The following is a 24,316-nucleotide window of genomic DNA, read 5'->3' as shown; positions in this document are numbered from 1 at the left end:
TTATGTATCTGTACTTGATATGTGTGTGTGTGTGTGTGTGTGTGTGTGTGTGGTGTGTGTGTGTAGGGGCAATACTATGCACCTGCATGGCTCTGGTGAGTTCACCTTGGTGGATCCCTAAGCCTCCCTGCCCTGAGGTTAAGAAGGGGACACCTCCATCCCCCTGGCTGGGTAGAGGCTCTGGACTTCCTTGCGCTGGGAAGGCAGTCTGAGAATCCCACTGTAGGTGGTGGTGGGACTGGCTTTGAGTCTAGGCTGCCACTGCACCCTGGGGAGACATTCCCAGAACTTGGTGGCAAAGGGATCATTACAAACGCTGATGAGCACTTCTGAGGGAGGGCACGGATCAGCAGGTGAGGGGAAGGATGTCTTGTTTGCCACTGGCCCCTTCTCATCATCTCCTAGGAGGAGGAGGATGCTGTATAGGCCATCTGCCGCTCCTGCCCCCTTGGCCCCCTCATCAGCATGCAGGACCTGCTGCCTCAGAGAGGGTTCTTGCCAGCTTTGTGCCTTCAAGGCTGGGGGCAAGTCAGCTTTGGCAGAGAAGCAGAGAGGGGTGCTGGCCAGGTCCATGCAGCCTTTCTGGGGAGAGTGTCAGGGTGGAAACGTGGGCCTCCCAGCGCCTCCCAGTATGTGTGCCTCTCCTCAGTGTCCTGGCCTGAGGGAGGAGGACCTAGTGTTCTTTTATAGAACTCATGTGCCTTTACAAGTGTCAGCCCCTGTGCTAGGCCCCCCAAAGCTCACCATCCAGTAGGAGTGTTAGACCAGAAATAAATGAGTGCCAAGGGAGAGTGGCTTCAAGGGAGAAAAAGTATTGGGGGCCAAGAGTGGGGGCACTTTGCCCTTGCTTCCTCAGGAGGCAGGGGAAGGGGAAAAGGAGTGTTCTTGGGGAAGATGGATAGGCTTCTTCCAGGTAAAAAGAGAATTTCACCTGCACTGACCCAGAGGTATGAATGTAGGTAGGGGGCTCAGGACTAAGAAGGTCTTGGGCTTGGTGGGGCTGGGACAGGGTGGGGTAGAGTGCAGTTAGGAGAAGGGGAGGAGCAGTTGGGGTGAGTTAGAGTGGAAGGCTTGTCCAGGTGTGACATGCATTTCCTGACAGACTAGGCAGTTTGGCCAATCTCTCGAGGACCCCACATCTTGCATGTTTGGAAGGAGTGATATGGTGAAATTTGTGTTTTTAGGATGAGCGTGTTGGCTTCTTTGGGGAGAGGAGGCTAGAGGGGTATAATTGGAGAAAGGAGACCAGGAGATATGTCTCTTGGGTGGTCCAGGTAAGAGATGATGGGGGAGAGGGTGGAGGTTGAACTACTGAAGAAATAGCACCCAGACAAACCTGGGAGCTGGATGTGGCATGGCTTGTTGCCACCTTGCTGTGGGGCCAGACAGAGCTGGACTCTAGGGGCCTTCTGGGATTGTCCCTGGGTGACGAGGTGAATGGTGGACTTATTCACTAAGAGGGAGGATGAGAGATTCCAGGAAGATGACGGTGAGCCCAGCTTTGGACAAGATAAATGGAAACACGCAGGTGCATGTGACCAGCAGGCAGTTGGCAATGTCCAGACCTAAGAGAGGTCTGCAACTGTGGTGAAAGGGGCATCTGAGGTAGGGTGCAGATGAGTCCCAGGGAGGCAGAGGGTAGAGATGAGAAGAAAGAAGCAGAGGGTGGAAGTGGCTGCCTGGGAAACATCACCATTAGGAGTAAGAAAATGAGCTCTCACAGGGGGCGGAGGAGGTAAAGTCGGAAGCAGGAGGGAAGCCTGGGGAGCACCAGGTCATGCGGCCCGGAGAGCGACCTTGAGAAGGTGTCACTGCCATCCAACACCTCAGAAAGGCTAAATGAGAAAGGCCCAAATGAAGTCACTGTTTCTGGCGACCTGCAGTCCTTGGCAGCCTCTAGAATTTCAAAGTGTTTGGGCTGTGGGAGACTGAGGGGGATATTTTATTCGGCTCTTCTTAGCAGGTGGTTTTAGAAGCCACTGTGTTCCCAGTGAGCTGTTGTGTCCTTGGCTGATAACACCCCCCACCTCCATGCCTACAACCAGGATGTGTCTCTGGGTTCCAGGGAAAAATAAAAAGGGTGAGAAAGAGCCACTTCATGAGAAACTCTGCATGGCATTGGGGTGTGAGGCTGCACTGCTGAGAGGCCTCCAAGAGGGTCACCCAGTAAGTGGGGAGAGAGGAGGGTACAGAACCTGATGATGTTCCCCAAAGCAACATGGCCTCCTCTCCTCCCTGGCTACACATACTGGACTACACTTCCCAGCCTCCCTTGCAGTTAGATGTGGCCATGTGACTGAGTCTTGGCCAATGGGATGTGAGCAGATGCTGTGGCCTGGCCTTGTTTAAGGACCCTCCCTTGTGCAATTCTAGCTCTTCCTCCATTTGCCAGCAGAACGGAGAGGATTCTGGGGTTCTGGAGAAGGGTGGAGCCACAAGATAGAAGGGGACTGGGTTTATGAATGACTGTGTGGGGCTGACTCCCCGCTGGGCGGTGCTGTGAGCACTAGATAAACTTTTATTGCATTCAGCCAAGTGAGATTTAAGTGTTTATCCATACAGCAGCTAGGGTCACTTGAACGGTTATAGAGATTTTTCTCCCTTTTGCTGGCAACTGCCATGCAGATGTGACACTTCAAGGCTTAAGAACAGTGCTGGCCCTGTAGCGGTGGAGGAGACTGGAGGGGAGATATCCCAGAGAAGTATTAGCGCCACCAGCAGATGGGGTGGTAGCTGATGCCTAGACCTGCACTTGTACTTGAGCACCTGCAGCACCTTTCTTTGGGTATGGCCAGAAGTACTACCATCCTCTAGGGACGATCTTGCAGTTACAATGGGGCAGAAATGCAGGTTATTACTCTGTGCAATCCCTTTGCATTTAGTGTATAATGTAGTAGTGCCTGGCGCATAGTGAATGCCTATTCAGTGATATTTATGGCTCTGAGGCTGGTTGAACAGAAGGAATAGGTTACACTGGATGAAGTTCTGCTGAGTTTGTACCTTCTTTTTCCCTGTCTGCCTTTCTCTCTCAACTGTGGTTCTGGACACACTGTAGAACTATAAAACGGAAGCCGGGTGCAACCTTACAGGTAACCCGATTTCTCTTACATGTTGTATGTAGTTCAGGAAGTTGACACAGGTGATATTCATGACTCCAGATCTGGCTTTGGAGTTAGGCCAGGAGATGGCATTGTATCAGTGTCCCTGCTAGGGCACAACCCAGGTCTTCTGCCTCTCCAGCCAGAGTTTTCAAAATCAGAAAACTAACAAAATAATTTTTAAAAAGAAAAAAGAAAGGCCGGGCATGGTGGCTCACGCCTGTAATCCCAGCACTTTGGAAGGCAGAGGTGGGCGGATCACAAGGTCGGGAGTTCAAGACCAGCCTGGCCAACATAATAAAACCTCATCTCTACTAAAAATACAAAAAAATAAAAAATAAAATAAAATTAGCCAAGGGTGGTGGCGGGTGCCTGTAATTCCCAGCTACTCAGGAGGCTGAGGTAGAAGAATCGCTTGAACCTGGGAGGTAGAGGTTACGGTGAGCCAAGATCACACCACTGCACTCCAACCCAGGAGACAGAGTGAGACTCCGTCTCCCAAAAAAAAAAAAAAAGGGGGGGATATCAGTTATATTCAGTTATATTCTCAATGCCTAGAGAGACCACCATTGTTAACATTTTCGTTTATATCCTTCCAGGCTTTTTTTCTTATGTGTGAATGCACCCAACACATTACATATCTAGAGTAATGTATACACGATATTTATACTACATGTAGACTATACAATATATTCTGCATATTCTATATGCAGTATAAATAGAATATACTACCTATAAAATGACAATGTTCTGCAGATATGTGTAGTATACTACATAAAAAACAATAGTATATTACACATACACATATTAATAGTATACATGAACAATGTATAATACTACATGTAGAATATGATATATTCTGTACACACATAAAATATAAAGGAAAAATTCATGCTTTATGTATTGCATTATAACCTGCTTTTTCCACTAAGATCACAAAATTATTTTCCACATTATTAAATACTATTTTATAATGTTTTATATGGCTGTATCATTTAATCCTTGTTGAACAATAAATGTTTCCCTGTTTTTGCTGTTATAAAGAGTTCCAAGGTAAATGTTGCTATTGTACATTGATTTTTTTTTTTTTCCAGGGGGCTAAAGTCCTATATGTAGACTTTTTTGATCCAAAAGTAAGAAAGATGCTAACACTGTTAATATGCATAGACAAACCGATCTCTGCAAAGGCTGTGCTAATTTAAGTTCCCATCAGCGGTGAAGGAAGTGGCCCATTTCCTCATACCCTGGGCCAGGACTGGGTGGTGTCTTTTTTCCAAGGGCCCCGCTCATTCCTGAGTGGTATGAGGAGAAGGGAAGCAAGCCTTGTTCTGAGTCCTCATGTCTGTGCCTCCCTGGGGTGGGCAAGCATTGGTGGGATGCCCAGCCTCAGCTGGAGGGCTGGCAGAGGAAGTAGAAAGTAAAGATGGGGAAGGTGATGCTTGGAAGAAGGTGGGCTGGGAAGTCTCCCTGGGAATCTGGCCACCCTACTGGAGTTCTGGCTGTGGAGCCCTGGGATGTGGCCACATGAGCCTTGCTTTTGGCAGATGGGTTGGGCCAGCAGAGTGCCAGAGATGGGACTGGGAGACAAGGTGGATGAGTGTGGGGAAAGACGGACACTACCAGTTGTTGGCTCCAGGAGCTGTAACAAAAGTAAATATTTGGAGGCTAGGATTGCTTAGCTTTCTCCTTGGAATCAGCAGACTCTCAGAGGCTGGGATTAATTTGAAGAAATTTACTAGCAGAGTTTGTGGCAGATAAAACAGTTTGCTTATTTCACACTTGTATGGCCACCTGCTAGGAACTGTTTGTTCAGTTTCGAATTCTTTAATTAAAATCAACATAAAACAGATTGAAAACATCCCAAGAAGGGGATGCTTGATTTGCTGGAGGATATTGCAGAAAGATGGAGCAAAGTGGCTCAAAAAGCGCTTCGTCACCAAGCAAGCGGGCGGCAGGGAAGTGCAGCCTGGCTAACTGTGGGATTCAAGTGTGTGAGTGTGTGTGCCAGAGGTCGGCAGGAAGTGCAGAGAACTCACGTGAGTTTTCTTCCCATTTTGGGCATTTTTCATGATGGTAGTGGGCTGAGGTGGAAAAGTGAGAGATCCTCTTTGCTTCTACCCCTTAGAAAAGGCCACTTCCACATTCAATCCCTCAACAAATAGTCATTGAATTCCTCTATGTCGGAAATTGTGAATAACATGCAACCCTTGACCTCAAGAAGCTCAGGATCGGTGAGGGAAACAGGAAAGTGAAATAGCAATTTTAACGCAATACATGCTATGTGCTGCAGGAAGGGTTAATGCTGGGTGCGATGGGAGCCCCCAATGCTGACCTGTGGAAGAGGCGAGGAGCTCAGGTTAGATTTCTAAGAAGACATGACATCTACCTCAGGTGAGACCCAATGAGTGGATAGAATTTATTCAAGTTAAAATGATGTATCAGCTACTACTACAATATGCTGTGTAACAAACACCTACCATCTCTCAGTGGCAAATAACAATACCATTTATCTGGTTCATGTGTCTGTGTTGGTTGAGGGTCTGCTGATGTTGGCTGGGCCTGATCAGGCAACTCTGCCCCATGAGACTCTTATCCTCCTCTGGGACCACCAGTCTAGCCTGGCATGATTCTCTAATGGTGACAGAAAAAGGAGAAGAGAGAAAGCCCAATTACACTTCTTCTAACATTCCATTGGCCAAAGTAAGTCATATGTCTGTACCCAAGGTTAAGGGGCAGGGAAACATATTCCGTATATTTCACCTCTTTGGTGGGATAACACACACATACCCAGCTCTTTGGAATGGTGACCATTAATGCAACCTATCACATGTGGGATGGATGCAGTGGTGGTGGTGGGATGTTATAGGATGAGGGACAGCATAAGCAGTATGGGCTGGGCATGCTGGGCACTGTCTGTAGGAGCTTTGCATATGAGGAGGGGCTTGCAAGACTCCTGGAAGGGCATGCAGGAGGAAAAGAGAAATGTCTTATGTGTTAGCACGATCTTTGGATTTTGTCCCCAGGGCAGTGAGGAAGCACTGGTGGGTTTTTAGTGGGGTGTGACATGGTCAGATTTTGCCATAGAGTCATCTCTCTGGCTAGCTTCAGAGTGGAGAACAGAGTGGGTAGGACAGAGGTTCAGGGTGAGAAGACCAGTTAGGAGCCTTTCAGTAACACAGGCTTCCATGGGACCTGATTTCATGATCAGGAGACTCAACTTGTGACCTCTTGTTTTTGTAAAGCGTTTTTCCTGGATGCTTGTTAAACTTTAACTCATGGTATGCCAGCTCATAGCAAAAAGCCCTGCTGCTGTTACAGCAAATGGAATCAGTGGAGACGGTTAAGGAGTAGGAGGCTTGCTGGTCCTGACACATCCCATTCACCTTGGCCTTGATTCAGTAACTGGTCCCCTGAACCTCACCGTCATCTTTTCTCAGGTCCCACAGCTCTCGAGCAGGCTGAAGCTAGAGGCTGGTATCTCGGGTAGAAATTGCTCTGCTCGGCCGGGCGTGGTGGCTCATGCCTGTAATCCCAGCACTTTGGCAGGCCGAGGCAGGTGGACCGCTTGAGGTCAGGAGACCAGCCTGGCCAACGTGATGAAACCCCATCTCTACTAAAAATACAAAAAACTAGCCAGGCATGGTGACACGCATCTGTAATCCCAGCTACTCGGGAGGCTGAGGCAGGAGAATTGCTTGAACCCAGAAGACAGAGGTTGTAGTGAGCTGAGATCGCACCACTGCACTCCAGCCTGGGCAACAACAGAGTGAGACTCCATCTCGGGGGAAAAAAAAAAAAAAGAAATTGCTCCTCTCACTCTGAGATGATCTGTCTACACTCCCTCCCTTCCCCAAGCCCCACTCCCTTTGGGTCCAAGTGTTGCAGACGGTCTGCATACACTGCTGGGCACAGGGACTGCCTGTTGGAGATCTTGGGCCCTGGTGCCCTGTGGGGAAGGCCAGCCCCGTGGGCTCTCCCTAGTCCACATTTCCTGACACCTGCTTTTAACGCCTGATTTTGAGCTAGCCACTTTATATTTTGCATCCATCCCCTACTGGCTTGGCATAGTGGGAAAGATACTGTAGTCAGAGTCCAAAGACCTGGGTTTGGATCTGACTTCAGCTCCCTGCAGGTCCTGGGATCTTGAACAAGTCACCGGAGCTCTCTGGGCCTCGGTTTCCTTGTTGTTGGTTGATCTCAGCTGGTAAAGTCGCCAGATGTGGCCATGGGTGTGAAAGATCCTGGAGACCCTCTCACTCCTCAATTCCCTGCCCAGACACCCCCACGCATCCTGGAAATGGCAACTGAAACCTACCTTCTCTTCCTGGAGGTCCTAAGCAGACCTCTGCCAAAGCTCCCCTGGCTTTAGACAGCTCCCACAGAAATGAAAGCCTCTCGTCCATGTGTTCTCTGTCTCTGAGCCCGCAAGCCCTGGCACAGAACTGGCAGCTCACAGGTAAATACATGTTGAATATGGAGGATAAACTCTTTCTAGCCTAATCTGGCCTGGCAAATTCACCCACTCCTTCTTTCTCTTCTGAAGATACTTCCTTCCCATGCCTGTTTCTCAGGACCAGGATTCACTCCCCAGGTGCTAGGCAGGCGTGTGTTTAGATTTCCCTTCCTCCTAACCTGCAAGGACCTTCGTAAAAGCACTGGTCCACAGGAGCACAGAGGACTGGTTATGGCTTTGCAGCTGAGGCCCAGGATTCAAGACATCTTGATGTCACTGCTCACTGGCTGTGGCTGGAGGAACTCACTGAAATCCTCTGAGCTCCAGTATATGCATCTGGAAAACAGGGATGCTAATGAATTTTTTTTTTTTTTTTTTTTTGAGATGGAGTTTCGCTCTTGTTGCCCAGGCTGGTGTGCAATGGTGCGATGGTACCTTACCACAACCTCCGCCTCCCAGGTTCAAGCAATTCTCCCGCCTCAGCCTCCTGAGTAGCTGGGATTACAGGCATGCACCACCACACCCGGCTAATTTTGCATTTTTAGTAGAGACAGGGTTTCTCCATGTTGAGGCTGGTCTCGAACTCCTGACCTTAGGTGATCCGCCTGCCTTGGCCTCCCAAAGTGCTGGGATTACAGGCGTGAGCCACTGCACCTGGCCATGCTAATGATTGATGGCTATTGTTAACTGTCTCTTTTGAGCAGTTCTTGTGTGCTGGGTATGAAAACCATCACCACCACCACCATTATCACAGTGCTGGGGCTGCCAGTTCTTGAGAGTTTGTTATGGTCCTGGCAGAGTTGATTTTATGAAGAATAGCTCATTAACCCACACAAACTCCCCCAAGACCCCCTTTCTTGTTTTTGGGTGCCTACCTGCCTGCTTTGGGGGTTGCTGTGAGGAGCAAAGGAAATGACGTGTGTGTGTGTGCGCACGCGCATGCGAAGGTAAAGGACGGGAAGTGGGGAGATAGTTATGAGGGGTCTGGCTGGGCCCTCCTACTTTGTTTTAGGAGAAAATCTCAAGTAACAGAAAACTGTTTGGATTCTGGAGTTGAAGACAGCGGGTTTGAATCCCAGCTCTGCCATTTTCTACTGTGAAGTTTTGAGCCAGACACTTAGGCACTTTGAGCCTCAGTTGCTCTATATGCAAAATGGGCTAAGATTCCCCACCTTGAAGATGAATGAGATGAGGACCATTACAAAGCAGTCAGAGGAAGGCAGGAAGCACATCAGATGCGCTACACAAAGCCACTTGTAAAGTGGTTAGCAGGTAGCCTAGTTCGTAGGACATACTCAAACTCATTTTCTGTGCTTTTATTTGATCATCATCAAATGGCTTTTGAGAATAGGTAAAGAGGATTACGGTCATCCAGAGGGGAAACTGAGGCTCAGCAATGTCAAGTGACTTGCCCAAGGCCACACAGTGAGCAAATCACCAGGTAGATCCTGATCCTAGGCTTGTCTGACTCTGGGTCCTGCTCACCTCCAGCCTTGCTGACTTTCCTGACCCAGCCACCTGCCTCCCTGACATCTCTGTGCCTGCCTCTTGGCCTGAGGCAGTGGCTGGGACTGTGGTGTCCAGTGGCTAGCCTGGACCCTCTGTCCTTGCCCGGCCCCCTGCACCCCATGCCCCCCATCACCAGCTCCCCAGACTCTGCTCCTCGGCCAAGGGGCACACTGCAGGGAATCAGCCTCCTTTGTGGCATTGATTAGAGGCCTCCTCCTACAAACATCAAAGCTTCAATTAACATGGGCCGCTTGCAACCCTCTTGCAAAACTCTGATAAGAATAGAATTTTCTCTTGGAAAATGGATTTTTATTTAGTTGTGTGTACTGTTGGTTAAATGACCTACTCTATACACTGGCACTGAGATTCTGGGGACAATTAGGGGGCTCGTCAGGAGCTGGTTATCTGAAGGAAACAGGCGCTGGGCTGTTTAGCTGTCTAATATCCTGACAGGGGGTGGGGGGCAGAGGCAAATTTTAAAAAAAGGCTTCACTCCTTCTCTAGACATGGGGAGTGGAGGGTGATGTGCTGAGTAGGGGCTTTGTGGGGTGGGAAGGTGGTCCCTGCTCTCCTGGGAGTGTGGCTGGGTTGGTGGGCCCCAGCCTTGTTTTGCTGAGTGTGACAGTGTGTATGTGTGTGTGAGTGCGTGCGTGTGTGTGTGTGTGTGTGTGTGTGTGTGTGTGCAGGGTAGGCAGGAGTCTCAGATGCTGCTCAGAACATAGCCTGGCCTCAAAGAGGACCCGGGGAGCTGGCTTGGCTGGGTGTGGAGGGGGCAGGATTGAAGAACACGGCAGAGCTGGGCGCACCTGAGCTGGAGGCATGGGAGGCTAAGGCTGGTAGGCCCCTGACTTTTTTCATAATCACTCCTCTTATTAAACTTGGCCTTCTTCAAGAGATGGGATGGGTTAATGTTCAGAGAATGCTGTCTCCTCAATCTCATGGCTTCCAGCGGAGGAAAAGAAGCCCTCTTCCCCTGTCCAGGATCCCTGAGAGGCCGCTGACTTAGGCCCCCATCAGGCTGCAATCTTTTTGGTTCTAAAGACCCTTCCAAAAAGGAAAGCCCTCAATTCCTTCCAACTCTCCTTGAGCTTCCATTCACTGACAGAAAAAGTTCTTCCTGTTGTCTAACCATATTTCTCTAGCTGCACTTTAAGTCTATCCTGAATGCAGATACATTGGACAGAGTGAGAGACTTAGGGTTAGGGGAGTGACCTGCTTGGGAGAAGGAGAGTTTGGGGTGGGTACGAGGGTGGACAGCTGGCTGGGGAAGGCAGAGTGCAGAAGAGCTGGTCTGCAAACTGCTCTTCCTTGAGTTGGGGAAGTCTGGTGTAGCATGACTGTATTGATTCAATTATTCCCTACAATGTAATACTCTGCATTTGTGTGATAGCAACAAACAGAGTTGAAAGACATACAAAAATAAATGATCTGAAAGTTAATATGGCTGAATGGGCATCTATGAATTCGAGGAGAGAGGTTTTGTTTTACATTGTAAAATCAATAGCGTGCAGAACAATGTCCTAACTTCCCCGGGGGACCCTAGCGAACCCGCCCGTATCGATTGCCATGCAAATTAATTGAATTCATGAAATCCACATTGTTGAGTAATTGATGCTTCTTATAATTACCTCCAAGTTATGAGCTTTTAGGGGATTGCATTGATTCCTGGGCAGTGGGGAGGGTGGGGGGAAGAGGCAGCTTCCTGGAACTGCAGCCAGTGGCTGTCCAGGTGGGCAGTGGGCAGGTAGAGGTTGACCAAGGCTTGAATCAGGGTTATTTGCCTGGTGCTGGTGGGAGGTAGGGGTGGGTGGGATCCTTATCTCATAGTTTGCTCACCCAGCCCAGCTGAGGCTGGGAGTTTAGGGAGACATGAACAGGTACCCCTGGACATTTGAAAGGCCCCCTGGTAGGAAGGCTGCCCTGGCATCTGGGGTTCCGTGGGGGTGCCAAGACTGTCTTCAGGGAATAATAATAGCAAACATTTATTCAGCATTTATTATGTGCCAAGCATTGTTCCAAGTATGTTGCAGACTCATTAAATCCTATAAACAACCATGAGGCATGTACTATTGTTCCCTTTGGTGGTTGAAGAAATGAGGCACAGAGAGTTAGGTAAGTTGTCCAAGTGACAGAGCTGGAATCCTTGACCACAGGCTAATCCACGAATGGGCTTCAGGAGCCAACCCCCTCATATCACATGAGCAGGCTGCACATTGACGCGTGCGTGTTTCTCAGAGGGAGAGTATGTAACTTTTATCAGATAATCACTGATTTAAATATCTGTTATATAAACCTTGTTCCTGTGAATTCCTTATATTCGTACAGTGATGAGTGTTTTAATTCACATTCTTGCAGGACATACTGTGTGACCTTGGAAAAGTCACCTAACTTAGCCTCTTCTACAACTGCAAAAGCTAGAGGTTGGGATGGATGTTGTCCAGGTCTCTTTGCAGCTCTGGCATCTACAGGTGATGCAGGGCGTTGACTCATATGGACCTCCCAAAAAGCCCTGAGCCAAGGAGATTGCTGGGCAAATGAGGAACCATAGACACAACAGGGTTAGGTCTCTTAGGGAAGCTCATGCGGCAGGTTAGTGGCAGGGATGTGGTGAGGACAGGCGAAGCCAGTCTCCAAGCCAGGTGTACCTCAGGCCTCTGTCTCTTGTCTTCCTAGAGACCTTCCCATGGGGGTCAGCCAAACCCAAGGAGGAGTCTGGTGCTGGGTCCTGGAGCCTGCAGTGCCATCCCTCTACCTTGAAGCCACAGGGCAGCACAGCCGGGAAGAGCTCCCCCTCTCTATTGCTGCTGCGTGGGAAAGTTGTCTCCCCTTCTGGGCTCAGTGCTTTGACTTGCAGAATGAGTTGACTTTGGGAGCTGTGGCTGAAGCCAGGGGCCAGGGATGCTGTTGGCCACAGGATGGGCAGGCTGGGTTGGAACCCAGAGGGAGGCAAAGGCTCCTAACAGATACTGTCTCTAGCAAAGTACTTGTGTAATGCCAGCCCTCTTCCCTGGGCTTGGCAGAAGGTGAGGGCTGGCCATTCATATCACCCTTCCCTCTTCCCAGGCTCAGCTTTGGAGCAGTTGAGGCCGAGCTCCAGAGAGACCAGTCTCCTGATTGGTGGAGTCTGGCCTGGCTGAGCTGAAGCACCATGAATTACCATCCACACTAGGGACCTGGCCTTGTTCCATGTCCTTGCCAGGGCAGCCTGGGCTGGCCAGGTGGCACGCACAGCAGGAAGGCCGGAGCTCAGAATTCAAGGTGGAGGCTGGAGCATGGGGTAGGAAGCTTGGTCCTGCCTGTGGCTGGAGCTCATACCTGGCTCTTGAGGACTTGGTGCAGGGTGGATGAGGCCATGAGCCCCTCGTTGGGTACTAGGCAATGGTTCTGGCTCTCCATCTCCTGGAAGCTTTGGGACTAGAAGGGTACTGACTCCCTACAGGGTAGCTACCTCTGCAGAGGATAAGGTGTGTGGCATGCTCAGAGGTTTCTGGCACTGCTACAGTCTTTTTGCCAACCCCAGCCCATGGTGTGGAGGCTCCAGGCTCTGCTAGGGTGTCCTTCCTGGCAACAGTCATAGTCTTGAGAGGGGGAACCTGGGAGGCTTCCCTGACTCATCCAGGCCAACAGGTGGCCAGCTAATAGGCAGGACTCTCCTGCCTTGATCTCCGAGTCCAGATCAGGGGTTCCTGAATGACCTTGATGCTGATCTTCTGGACCCAATGACTCTTGAGAGATGGTAGGGATCTTACAAGATCATCGACTCTAACCTCCTCACCAAAATGAGGTTCAAAGAGGTCATTTGGCTTGTCCAAGGTCACATGGTCAGTAGGTATCAGAGCTGAATCTTCAGTCCAAGCTTTCTGACTTAAGTACAGGACTTTCCATGACATCAAAATAATCTCCTAGCCGCTAGCCAGCCATCTCTCTGGGCATCTCTGGTGTGGGGTGTTTGTGTTGGTGGCGGGGAAGGTCCTCTCTATCCTCCTCCTAGAGAATCCTAAGACTTCACAGGGGTCAGGACATGGTAGAAGGCTCCTGTCTTGCTGGCTGTGTCTTCGCTCCTGGCTGCTGGATCTCCTGAACCCTGAAGAACACAGGCTTCTATACCTGGCTAGGACGCCTCTCTCCCTTTCTTCTGGGGAGAACAGCCCATTCTCCCTCTGCACACCCTAGGGCAGAGACGGGGCTATGGCAGCCTTAATAGGGGAAGTTGATGAATGCATCAGAAATGTGTATAATTAAGATTGAAAACTAATTGTGGGATGGTTGATGTTCCTCTCTCCTCTCTCTCCCTGCAGGAGAGGAATTCTCTCCGTATATACTGAGCCCCAAGGAAGGAATAGGGTGAGGTCTGGCATGGGGCCTGGAGTGAGAGAGAGCTGAAGTCTTCCTTCCTTCCTTCCTTCCTTCCTTCCTCCTTCCTTCCTTCCTTCCTTCCTTCCTTCCTTCCTCCCTCCCTCCCTCCCTCCCTCCCTCCCTCCCTTCCTTTCTTCCACCTTCTCTCCCTCCCTTCCTCCCTTCCTTTCTTCCACCTTCCCTCCCTCCCTCCCTCCCTCCCTCCCTCCTTCCTCCCTCCCTCCCTCCCTCCCTCCCTCCCTCCCTCCCTTCCTTCCTTAACTCACCCACCTACCCATCCACCTACTCACCCATCTGTTCACCCATCCATCTACCCACATCCACTTATCTACTGACATATTCATCCACACACTCAGGCACCCACTTATCTACCCATCTATCCATCTACTAACCCGTCCGTCCATCCATCCATCCATCCCATAGGTTCTTCCCCTATATGCAGTGGGCACTGATGTGGAAGGTGTACTAGTGGGTACAGAGGTGAACACTGGACAGAATGATGCAGCAAGTGATCAGGGAGGAAGACAGATTTTTGCCTTATGTCAGAACTTCCTGGGGTTTCCAGCAGTTAATTATTCGAGGAGAAGGCCTCAAAAAGGGTATAGACTTCCTTCTATAAAAGAAGTCAGGATCCCCATGTTGTTTACATTTTGTGCTACATGAGCATATTTAGTGTTGCAGGTCCTGGTGAAACTGTCATTGCCATAGTTATCCTAAGCATTTGAGGAGAGCCTGCTGGGCCCATTTCCCTGAGACCTCATTTAACCCAACCCAACACAACAACCAAATGGATCCAGTACAGTTACTAGCCCTGTTTCACAGATGAGGAGACTTTGAGGCTTAGGTAAGCAAAGCAAACATGCCTCAGTGAGCAACCAGGGTTGTGATGAGAATGGAATGAGGTCAAGGCCAAGATTTAGTCTGCAAACAAGTTGGAAGATGGATATGAATCAGAAATAACCAGTGTGCTTTTAAAACTATTTCCTCTTAAGCTTCGGTACAAATGGATTCTGCCCTTAGGGATGTGGGCCACATGGGAGTCAGAAGGCAAAGAAAAACAGGAGATTCACAACTGAACCTGCTCTCTTGGCTCCAAGGGCTGGGTGGTACCAACACTTAAGGAGCTCTGACTTTGTGCGATGCTGCATGTTTATGTCATCATCTGACTTCTGTGTAATGAGGCTCTGCGAGAGTATTACCCCCACAAAGTCGGGTTTATTGTCACCATTTCACAGATGAGAAACTGAGGCACAGAGTCAAGGTCACTTGTGTAGGATAAACTAGATAAGTGGAAGACAGGAGTTTGAGGCCAGGTGAGGTAAATGCCTCCTTGTGCTTACTTCTACCCTGACCTGCCTGCTGGCCTAGGTGAGCCACATAGCTGTGTCTATGGGGATAGAGCCAGGAACAAGGATGACCAACTCAATCTCAGTCTCACTGCCTTTCCTGGAAATACTGAACAACTCAGAACCTGCCCATGCCCTACACAGCCAGGCCTGCTCTGAGTGTCATTCAGAGCTCCGGCTGTGGCAGGACCTGTTGATGCCCTGCCTGGGTCCCTATGTCTCATTTCCTCACCCCACCCCATCCACTGCCATGGGCACTGGGCCACTGCTGTGGGTTTGATGCCCTATTGGGGGTTGTGACTCCAGACCTAGTCACAGGCCCCCGTATTAGCTATCCACTGTAACAAATGATCTCAGAACTCAGCAGCTTAAGACAACAGTAAACATGAATGATTTCATCTAGTTTCTGTGGATCAGGAACTTGAGAGTGGCTTAGCTAGATGTTTTTGGCATGAAGTCTTTTGTGAAGTTGCAGTCAAGATGTTGGCTGGGGCTGCCATCTCATCTGAAGGCTTGACTGGCTGCGGGATCCACTTCCAAGATGATTGACTTGCCTGGCTCACAAGGCTTCCTGGCTACTGGCAGGAAGCCGCTGTTCCTTGCCCTGTGGACCCCTCCATAGGACTACTTGAGTGTCTCCAGGGCATGGCTTTCCCTAGAATGGGTGATCTGAGAGCGCAAGACAGAGGCCAAGAAGAAAGCAGCAATGTCTTTTATGGCCTAGTTTCAGAAGTCACTCTGTAACTTCTAGCACATTCTTTTTATTAGAAATGAGTCACTAAGTCTGGCCACATTCAAGTGGAGGGGAATTAGGGTTTTTTTGTTTGTTTGTTTTGGAAGGAACGCTAAAAAAAATTGTGGACACATCTTAAAACCAGCATACTCTCAACTGTTCTTTTTGGCTGGTAATTGTAAGCCACCCAACTCTTAACTAGATACCAATGAGAGCTCCACCAAAGGCTCTTTGGGGACAGTTCCTCCTGACCGTGGCTCACAGCTGCTTCTGATCGTAGGAGATAAGGGTGTCTTAAAACCCCCTTTCTAGTCCATTTCTAGCCACTTCCTTTTATTCTAGCTCAATGTTTTCTATTTATTCATAACAATGATAGCTACCCTTAATTGAGTACCTGCTACATGCCAGGCACTGTACAGATATTATCCATAATCCTTAAATTCTGCAAGGTGGAGAAAGGAAGGTTCAGAAAAGTTAGGTGACTTGTCCTGGGCCACACACTAGTCCCTGGCAGACCCAGGGTCACCCTGGGTTTCCCTGGCCTGCCTGCTGCGGGCTCCTACTGCCCCCTACCTGATGAGCCTTCCCCTTGTCTCAGCCCTGCCCTGTCTTCAGGACCTGGCTCAGGCATGGCTCCTTAAGGGAGGCTCCCTCTGATGGGCCCCTGGCTGGCAGTGAGTGATCCGGAAGTCGCTCCGTATCACCATCTTGTTGTTTGTGTATACACCTCGTTTCTCCCACTAACCCATCAGTGTCTTCGGAGTACATGTTTGTCAATGGTCCGGGTGTCCCCCAGAGCACCCAGCAAAGCACCTGGCACATAGCAGGACTCAGGATTTGGGACTCGAGTGATTGGAATGGTTCCCCTGGCCAGAAGCTGAGATTCATTGCCTTTAGCAGGTCTCAGGGAAAGGATCAGAAACCCAGGCTCCCCACACCAGTCTGCTGTGACTGTTTCCTGCCTGTGCCCCGCTGTCCATAGCCAATGGCCCGGCCCCCCTCACTTCAGCACGGCCATGTGGGCTGGCTATTCCTGGCTGCATTGCTGCTGCTTGCCCCGCTTCACCCCCCTTTCTCCTATCGTAGCTCCCAACTCCCTGCTCCTTCTTCCCTAAATTGATTCTCAGTAAACTCTCTTTATTCTGACTTCTCAGGCCTCTTTGGGTTTGTTCCTGGAATCTTTTGTCCCTCTCCCTCCCACAGCTCATCCGGGTCACTCTCCTTGGCCTCTGTCCCCACCTGCCCCTCCCTGGATTGTGGGACCTGTTGCCACTCTCCTGCTTGTGTCCCCATCCCCTGCTATGCCCCTCCCTGTGCCCATCTCCTTGACTTTTGTCTCCAAGGTTACCTGGTGACTTTGCCTATCTCCGCTCTCTCTTCTTGCCTCCCATTTCTGAGCAGTTCCTCCATGGAGAGTTAAGGCGGGGCTGGGGGTGGGCAGTGGGGAAAGATAGTCTTCTGCCTTCCCCCTTCTCCCTGGCCCTGTAACTGCTGGTCCATCCTTTGTCCTCTCCTCCCCTCCCTGCTTTGTAACCTTCTCTTCGGGTTTTTCTGTGTGTCTCTTTTTCTCCTCTTTTCCTCATCTTTCTTTTTCTGTCTCAATTTCTACCTCTCTCTGAGTCTTTTTCTGATGTGCTTGATATCATTTTGTCTTTGCCCTCTTCCTCTCCAAATTCTTGTTTCATACTCACAATAAAGAATTATCCCAGCTCCAGTTCCCTGGGGGGCCCTCATCAACATCCCATCCTGTTCTCTTTAGGTATGGGTGCTGAACGGTTTTGCAGGAAGAAATTGAAAGTCTGAAGCCCAGTGTGGGGGCTGAGTTTAAACTGGGCATGAAGTGCTTCGGGAAGGGAAAGGGAAGGACCCCACACAAGCATGTGTACCCCACTTTCCAAATATATGCCAGGCCAAAGGCAGACTGGAACCCCACCTACCTTCTGTGTGGACAGGCAAGCCTGCACAGGCAGAGGCTGAGGCTGTGAGACACCCCCAGGTGTCAGGCAGAATGCTGTCGGTCTATCGAGAGCCTGTGTGGGCTGCCTGCACTTGCAGTCTACAGGTGGACCTATTTCTATCACACCAGACAATGCTCACAAAGAGCCCAGCCCGGAGCCTGGCATACAGCAGGTGCTCAGTAAGTGCATGTCTCCTTCCTGACTGAGGTCAGAGGGAGGTGCACAGGGCTTCTGGCCTCCTTGTCAGATAGACATGATGCACCATTCTGGGAGAAATAAACCTTTTTTTCCAAGAACCTTTTGATGGACTTTTCCAGAAAAATTAAGAGAAGAATTTTTTTTTTCTTTTCAGAAATGTTCATTCCCCCCTGTTGAAATTTTCCATTTTTCTGACTTTCATATCTGTACCTAAACATAGTAAATGGCTTCCATATTTTAACGTGATCATTACATCTTAATGCATCTTTATGTTCCTAAAGTAACAGTGATTTCATAAAAGACCCTAGAAATAAGACCGTGCATAAATTTGGACCCCTCCCATTTTCCCCTTGGCCTCAATGTTTCTGCCCCACCCCCCAACCCCCACCCGCTTATGTCTCTAGACTAGAGCCCTGGGAGATCAGGCTGATATGACAGCTACTGCAGTCTCCTAAATATGGGAGTAAGAAGGGGATTCTCAGCTAAGACCTAGCCCAGTCAGGTCCCATCTGTCCACCCAGGATGGTCAGGTCCAACCAGGCCCAGCCAGACCTCGTCAGATCCAGTTAGGCTGATGGAGGCTTCAGCTCTTAGTGTCTTTCCTGGCCCCGTAGAGGGATTCTTTTTGGTTTCTTCCCAGATTCCCAGGACAAGGTGAGGAATCAGGGTCAGGGATGGGATCCTAGCTCAGGTCCCTACAGGCATAGAAGGACAATCTGTACTACTCTGCCATTTTCCCCTCCCCTACAAGTATTTGGGAACATATCTTTACTGTGTGCCAGGTCTAGGCCATCCTCCAGCTCCTAGGAATGCTTCTCATCTAATCTGTTGATCTGTTACAAGTGCCTTTTCAAAAATGGATGTATAACTCACCTCTTCCTGGAAGCCTTCCCTGATTAACTCCATGCATCCATTCAACATGCATTTATGGTGTATGCCACATGCCCTGGACTATAATGGACAGAGGGAATGCCTTGGTGAACAAGATGGATAAAGTTCCTGCTCCTATGAAGCTTGCATGGGAGAGACAGGGAGTAAACAGAAAAACAGGTACCATGAGTGACAAATAGGGGATCTTACCCTAGCTAGAGGGTCAGGGAAAGGCCCATCTCACTCTCAAAGGAGAAAGACGCTGTCTTGAGAGGGAAGGTCTAGTCCATCTTGGCCACAAACTAGTGGTGTGACCTTGGGCAAGTCACCTGTCTCTGAGCTTATTTTCCTCAACTGTGAAATAAAGGGTCCCTTTCTGCTCTAGAATTATGTGTTTACTTAAAAGCAAATTTGCTTTCAGACAAGTTTATAAACAAATTATTTCTTGAGACTTGGGCATTGTAGAAAAATGTGAAATTCCAATTAAGCATAAAGAAAAAATAATAGAATAATCATAATGAAACAGTCAACCTAACAAAATCATTCCCATCACCCACAATTCCGCCTCTCGGACAACTGCTCCTGGCATCTTGGAAATCTCAGCTCATGCGGAAACAGGTAGCAAACAGTCTGCTGAGGTCCCTGGAGGTGCGCCCTCTCCCACTCACCCACCTCCTTTGTCTCTGCTCTGCCTCATTGCACACACCGCGGGATGGAGTGGGGGACCCCGGCCAGCCCTGGGCCTCTTGGGGCCCTCGCCCATGGTTTCTTTGCAAGGGCAGAAGGTGCCTCTGTGGCTGCGAGACTGCTCTGACATCTTGGGCCACATTTGATGGAGAGGCCGCTCTACCAGGGCATGCTGGGTAGACCCTCTCCAGGCTCAGAGATGCTGTAGCACCGGAGAATGGGCAGCTGGAACGCCTGGGGCCCTGTCTGTAGCCAGGTCCACCCAACCTGGCGGGTGGGGATGCAGTGCAGCATGCGGCCAAAAGATGGCAGCACTGCACTACCTCAGGCCCGTGCTGCCGCGGGCAAAAGGAGGGTTCTGCCAGGCAGGTGTATGTGCTAGGGTCTGGTCACGGGGCTGGCCCTTTGTCCTCCAAGGCTCTGGATGGGAACCAATGCTTTGGCTGGGCCTCCTGGAAGTCGGCGCTTGAGTGGCCTTATCCAGAGCAACAGGCAGATCACTGCATTCCAGAGGCCTTGGGCCCTGACCTCCACCCACTACTGAATTGCTCCCTAAGCCCCTAAGGTCATTTGCTGTTTCAGTGTGGAACCATCTGGGAGTGGGAGACGAAGACCCTGCCTCATCTTGGGCCAGCCCCTCCTGCGTCTTTCCCCAGCAGATCTTCGTTTGTGATACCCGAATGGGCTGGAAGGGGAGAGGAGAGGAGAGGGAGAAGGGGCAAGGATGGCCAAGATCTCGGGCTGCAGTCTCACTTGCTGGGCCTCCAAGCCAAGTTCCACCACTTGTTTGCTGGGCTAACTCGAGCAAGTGACTTAACATCTCTGATTTATCTCTAAAAGAGGGTACAATGAAAATATTACTTTATTATTAGCTATTTTATTGACAACTCTAAAAGACCTAACCTCCCCTAGTATATTAGGTCGATCCAGAAGCATTTCTCCGTGGTCTTATTTTCTAATAGTCCCTGTGCTTGTCCTGTGTCCCCCTCTTAGGACCCCCACCCTCTGCCCATCTATTTCGTAATAACTCAGGGATACCTACCATTTATTGGGCATGGACACCATGCTTGGCACTATGCTTGCCTTCCAAGGAACTCTTTGAGGTATCACCTTTTACAGATGGGGAGCTGGGGCTTGGAAAGATGGAGTATGTTACTCAAGGCCTCACAGTAGAGCTAGGATCCAACCAGGTGTCCCAGTCCTGATTCTCTTCCTTCAGACCCCTTGGCCCCTACTCTGCCAAGCCGGGCTGTTTTCTCCTCTTCGGATACCAGTCAGGGCCCTGAGCCCCCTTCTCTGGGGTTCTGATCCTGCTGTAACCTTGGGTGCTGTTGGTACAGCGCTAAGCTCCTGAGTGTGTGGGGCAGAGGAAGGTCGGAGCCTCGGCTGCCCTTGGGTGCGTGTCTTCTGGGTGGGGCAGGAGGGGGATGGAATAACTCGTAGAAGGTTGGTGCCCAGTCCTGCCTGGTGCTCTCCCACCCTCCGGCTAGTGCTGACTTGTTAGGCCGAGGGAGCTGACATCCTAACAGCGCCTGTCAGACTCCAATGAGTTGATGATGTGGAAACTGGTTATTAAGTGTAATAACAGTGGTTTGGTTTTTCCACGGTTCTGCCTGTAAGTGCCTAAGTGACAGCTGGCTGGTGCCACGGTGCTGCATGCTAAGTGGCCTGAGGATGGGGCACAGGGGAGGGTGTGAGGGGCTCTTCTAGGGTTTTGGTTGGAGGGAGGCCAGGAGGTGCTGTTGCCTGTGCCTCTTCTGTGGGCGAGGCCTTTCAGCTCATATAGGACAATGGACCCTGGCTTCTTGGCCCGGGCCTGGACTGGATGGAATGTGTGGATTCAGGACGCCAAACTGGGTGGTGATGTGTCCCGAAATCTAACGGGTCCTCATATACACAGTCTCCCTCACTGACCTTGTCCCCTGGACCAACAGTTTAAGAACTGGATTGGAAATCTGGAAACTTGGAGTTTAAACTTTGCCCCTCATTGCTTGTAACCTTAGGAACATGGCTTAACTCTTCCAGTTGCCCAATCTTCACAATGAAGGGTTCAAACAGGGTTAATTTATTCATTTAACTACAAGTGTCAAACCAATGGACAATGGATAGAAACTTTCTGTTACATGGATAAAGAAAACCTGGTAGATACATACAGTGGAATATTATTTAGCCTTGAAAGAGAGGGAAACCCTGTCATTTGCAACAGCACAATGAACCTGGAGGACATTATGCTAAGTGAAATAAGCCAGTCACACGTATATGACATATTAGAAATTGATTCCATGTATATGACATATCAGAAATTGTCAAACTAATAGCAGCAGAGAAAACAGTTGGCTGTACCAACGCAGGGCTTGGAGCAAATTGTCAGGGGCTAGGGGAAGAGGAAAATGGGGAATTGTTATTCCATGCAAGTTTCGGTTCTGCGGGGTGAATAAGTTCTAGAGATCTGCTGTACAACATAGTGCTTATAATTAAGAATCTGATGTTGTGCACTTCAGAATTCCTTAAGATCTCATGTTAAATGTTTTTACCGCAAAAACCAAACAAACCCAAAGGAACATGGGAAACTTTGGGAGGTGTTGGATATGCCTATTACCTTGATTGTGGTGATGGTCTCATAGGTGTTTGCGTATGTCCAACTTCACCAAGTTGTACACATTAAATAGGTACAGTTAGTTGTATATCAACTATACCTCAACAAAGCTGGTAAAAGAAACTTGCTATTAAGACATATTTTGTTTGGCCTACACAGTGCTTTAAATTTAAGTGTCTACATTATCTGGAATTTCTGATAGAGATCCACATTTCTGACCTTCTTTCAAAACTGTAAGAATTGGTAACACTGGGCCTGCATGTCCACGTGTCAACAGTTGGCCGCAACCTTTCTCCCCTCACACAGAGTTTAAACTTTCCTAACTTGCCACAGTCCCCACCATTCCCTATTGTATCCCCCACACAGGGGCTGAGTGCCAATGGCTATTGACTTACTGCATCTGATCCTCCTCACTCTCTTGCATTCAGTGCCTGGCCCTGCATTGGATATTCACTGAGGGCCCATTTTGTGCATGGCATCATGCTTTTTACATCAGAAATTATGATGATAAAGAGCTTAGAAGAGGGCACTGGGACCTGGGTATAATGTGATCATAGACATCTCCAACATCATTTTCAGCTGAGAATTCTAGAATTCTGTAATACAAGAAGTCTCTGCCCCTCTCTCCCTGAACTGTAAAAATGAACATTTTTACTAAGGGTGATCTCCATCTCCATGCTCAGGTTGGGAAGGGAGACTGTTCCCTTCCCCCTGTCCGCATGCCTTCATCCTGACTCTACAAATAATTGAGCCCCCTGCATGTGTGGGTGGGGAGCTCTCATAAGCTAGCCCTGTACTTTCTCTCTGTCTCTGTCTCTGTCTCTGTGTCTCTGTTAGTTTCCTCATCTGGAAAAAACACCATTGGGTTGTTGAAAAATTTGGAGTTTGGGGCTTGAGTTTTCCAGGCTACATACTCTATGACTGACCTTGGACAAGTCATTTCACTTCTGAGTCTCCTCCCCTGCAACATGGGAATAAATACTATCATTCTTGTATAGGAAAATGTGTTCTGGAAACAGGAAAGTACTACACAAATGAACAACTGTTATTAATTTTATACATACAAACAGCAGAAGATATTTCCTCCTCCTTTGTATCAAGGGGATGGCAGAAGAATAAAGTGAAATGATATGCATGTCACTGCCTTGGAAGGGAAATTGTTCCAGTTCACAAGGGATTCTTGTATTGTGATTATTAATATAGTTCACCAAATGGTCTTGGCTGGGAGCCTGAAGGTGTAGCAGCTGCAGGGACTCGAAGCTCTCCACCACTGTGGCTCCTGCCTGCCTTCTCAAGACAATATCCACGTTTTCCCCTTCTCTAGGCTGGCTTTCCTCTGTCCCCCAGAACCCAGCTCTGATCGTCCTTTTCCCATGAGTTCTTCTGGATGAACCTCACTCTTCCTGCACCCTATACTACCCTTACTTTCTGGGTGCAGATGTCAAGGACTATTGAGTGCCATCCTGGAGGGGTTTTAATGATCACCTCATGATTCTGCTGACGGACATACTATTTTTTTGGGCCCCCATCATGTGCTACGTACTGAATTTGTGTGAAAGAGAGGAATAAGACATATGAAGCTCTTGACCTTGGAGATAACAGTGGGGAGGAGACAGAGATAACACACAAGGGAGCAAGGGAGTACAAATGCAGAGATAATTAAGCAGTGGCAAGTTCCATGAAGAAAATAAAAGAGAGGCGATGTGCTCCAGAGTGCTTGGGTGGTGGGGAGTGGTGGTAACAGACGGTGGTTATCTCTTCTTGGAGGAGCTGACGTGAGCTGAGATGTGAAAGATGGAAAGGAGCAGCCATGGGGAAAAGGAAGGAGATGCATTCCAGGTAGAGGGAATGAGGTTGGCTTGTCCAGGCTTCTTAACCGATGAAGACAGAGCAGGGAAGTGTCTTGCATGAGGCTGCGCAGCTAGTCATCAGCAGAGCAGGACTAAAATCCTGTTCTTTGGGCATCCAGGCCCGTGATATGCTAATGCAACCCTTATTTCTTCTTTGCAAGCCAGGCCTCTATGGAACTCCTCGCCTGTCAGTCAGCTTTCCACACCCTAGCCAGGGTCCTCCCTGTGCCCCCACCCTCTGTCCAGGGTAGCTTCAAGCCTGCTATTCCCCTGCTCTCCAGAGGTAAATGGTACAAGACAGGAACAGAAAGCAGAGTGGCTGAGTGGTTTCTGCCATTCACTGCTAAGCACAATAAACCCAGTGGAATCCCAGTCTTAGAATGGCCTTGTTTAATTAATGCTAAATGACTGTGGGACCCGTATGGATTTATACATTAGATCCACATTAACACCAAATCGTTTGATCACAAATAACTGTTAAAATAATGAACACAGGCGCTTTACAACTAGATTAGAAAGATGGGACTCAGCCTCCTGCCCAGCCTGGGGGGTCAAAGCTCCCTTCCCAGGATTCTGCCTCCTTTTCCTCCCTCTTGTTTGATAAGCTGTGATTTCCAAAGGGCATTTATTGAGCCGTCCCCATGCCCAGCGCTGTGTGATGG

This window comes from Trachypithecus francoisi, unplaced genomic scaffold (assembly GCF_009764315.1).
Source record: "Trachypithecus francoisi isolate TF-2019V2 unplaced genomic scaffold, Tfra_2.0 Lachesis_group8, whole genome shotgun sequence".
Classification (NCBI taxonomy): Eukaryota; Metazoa; Chordata; class Mammalia; order Primates; family Cercopithecidae; genus Trachypithecus; species Trachypithecus francoisi.
This window is presented reverse-complemented; position numbering follows the sequence as displayed.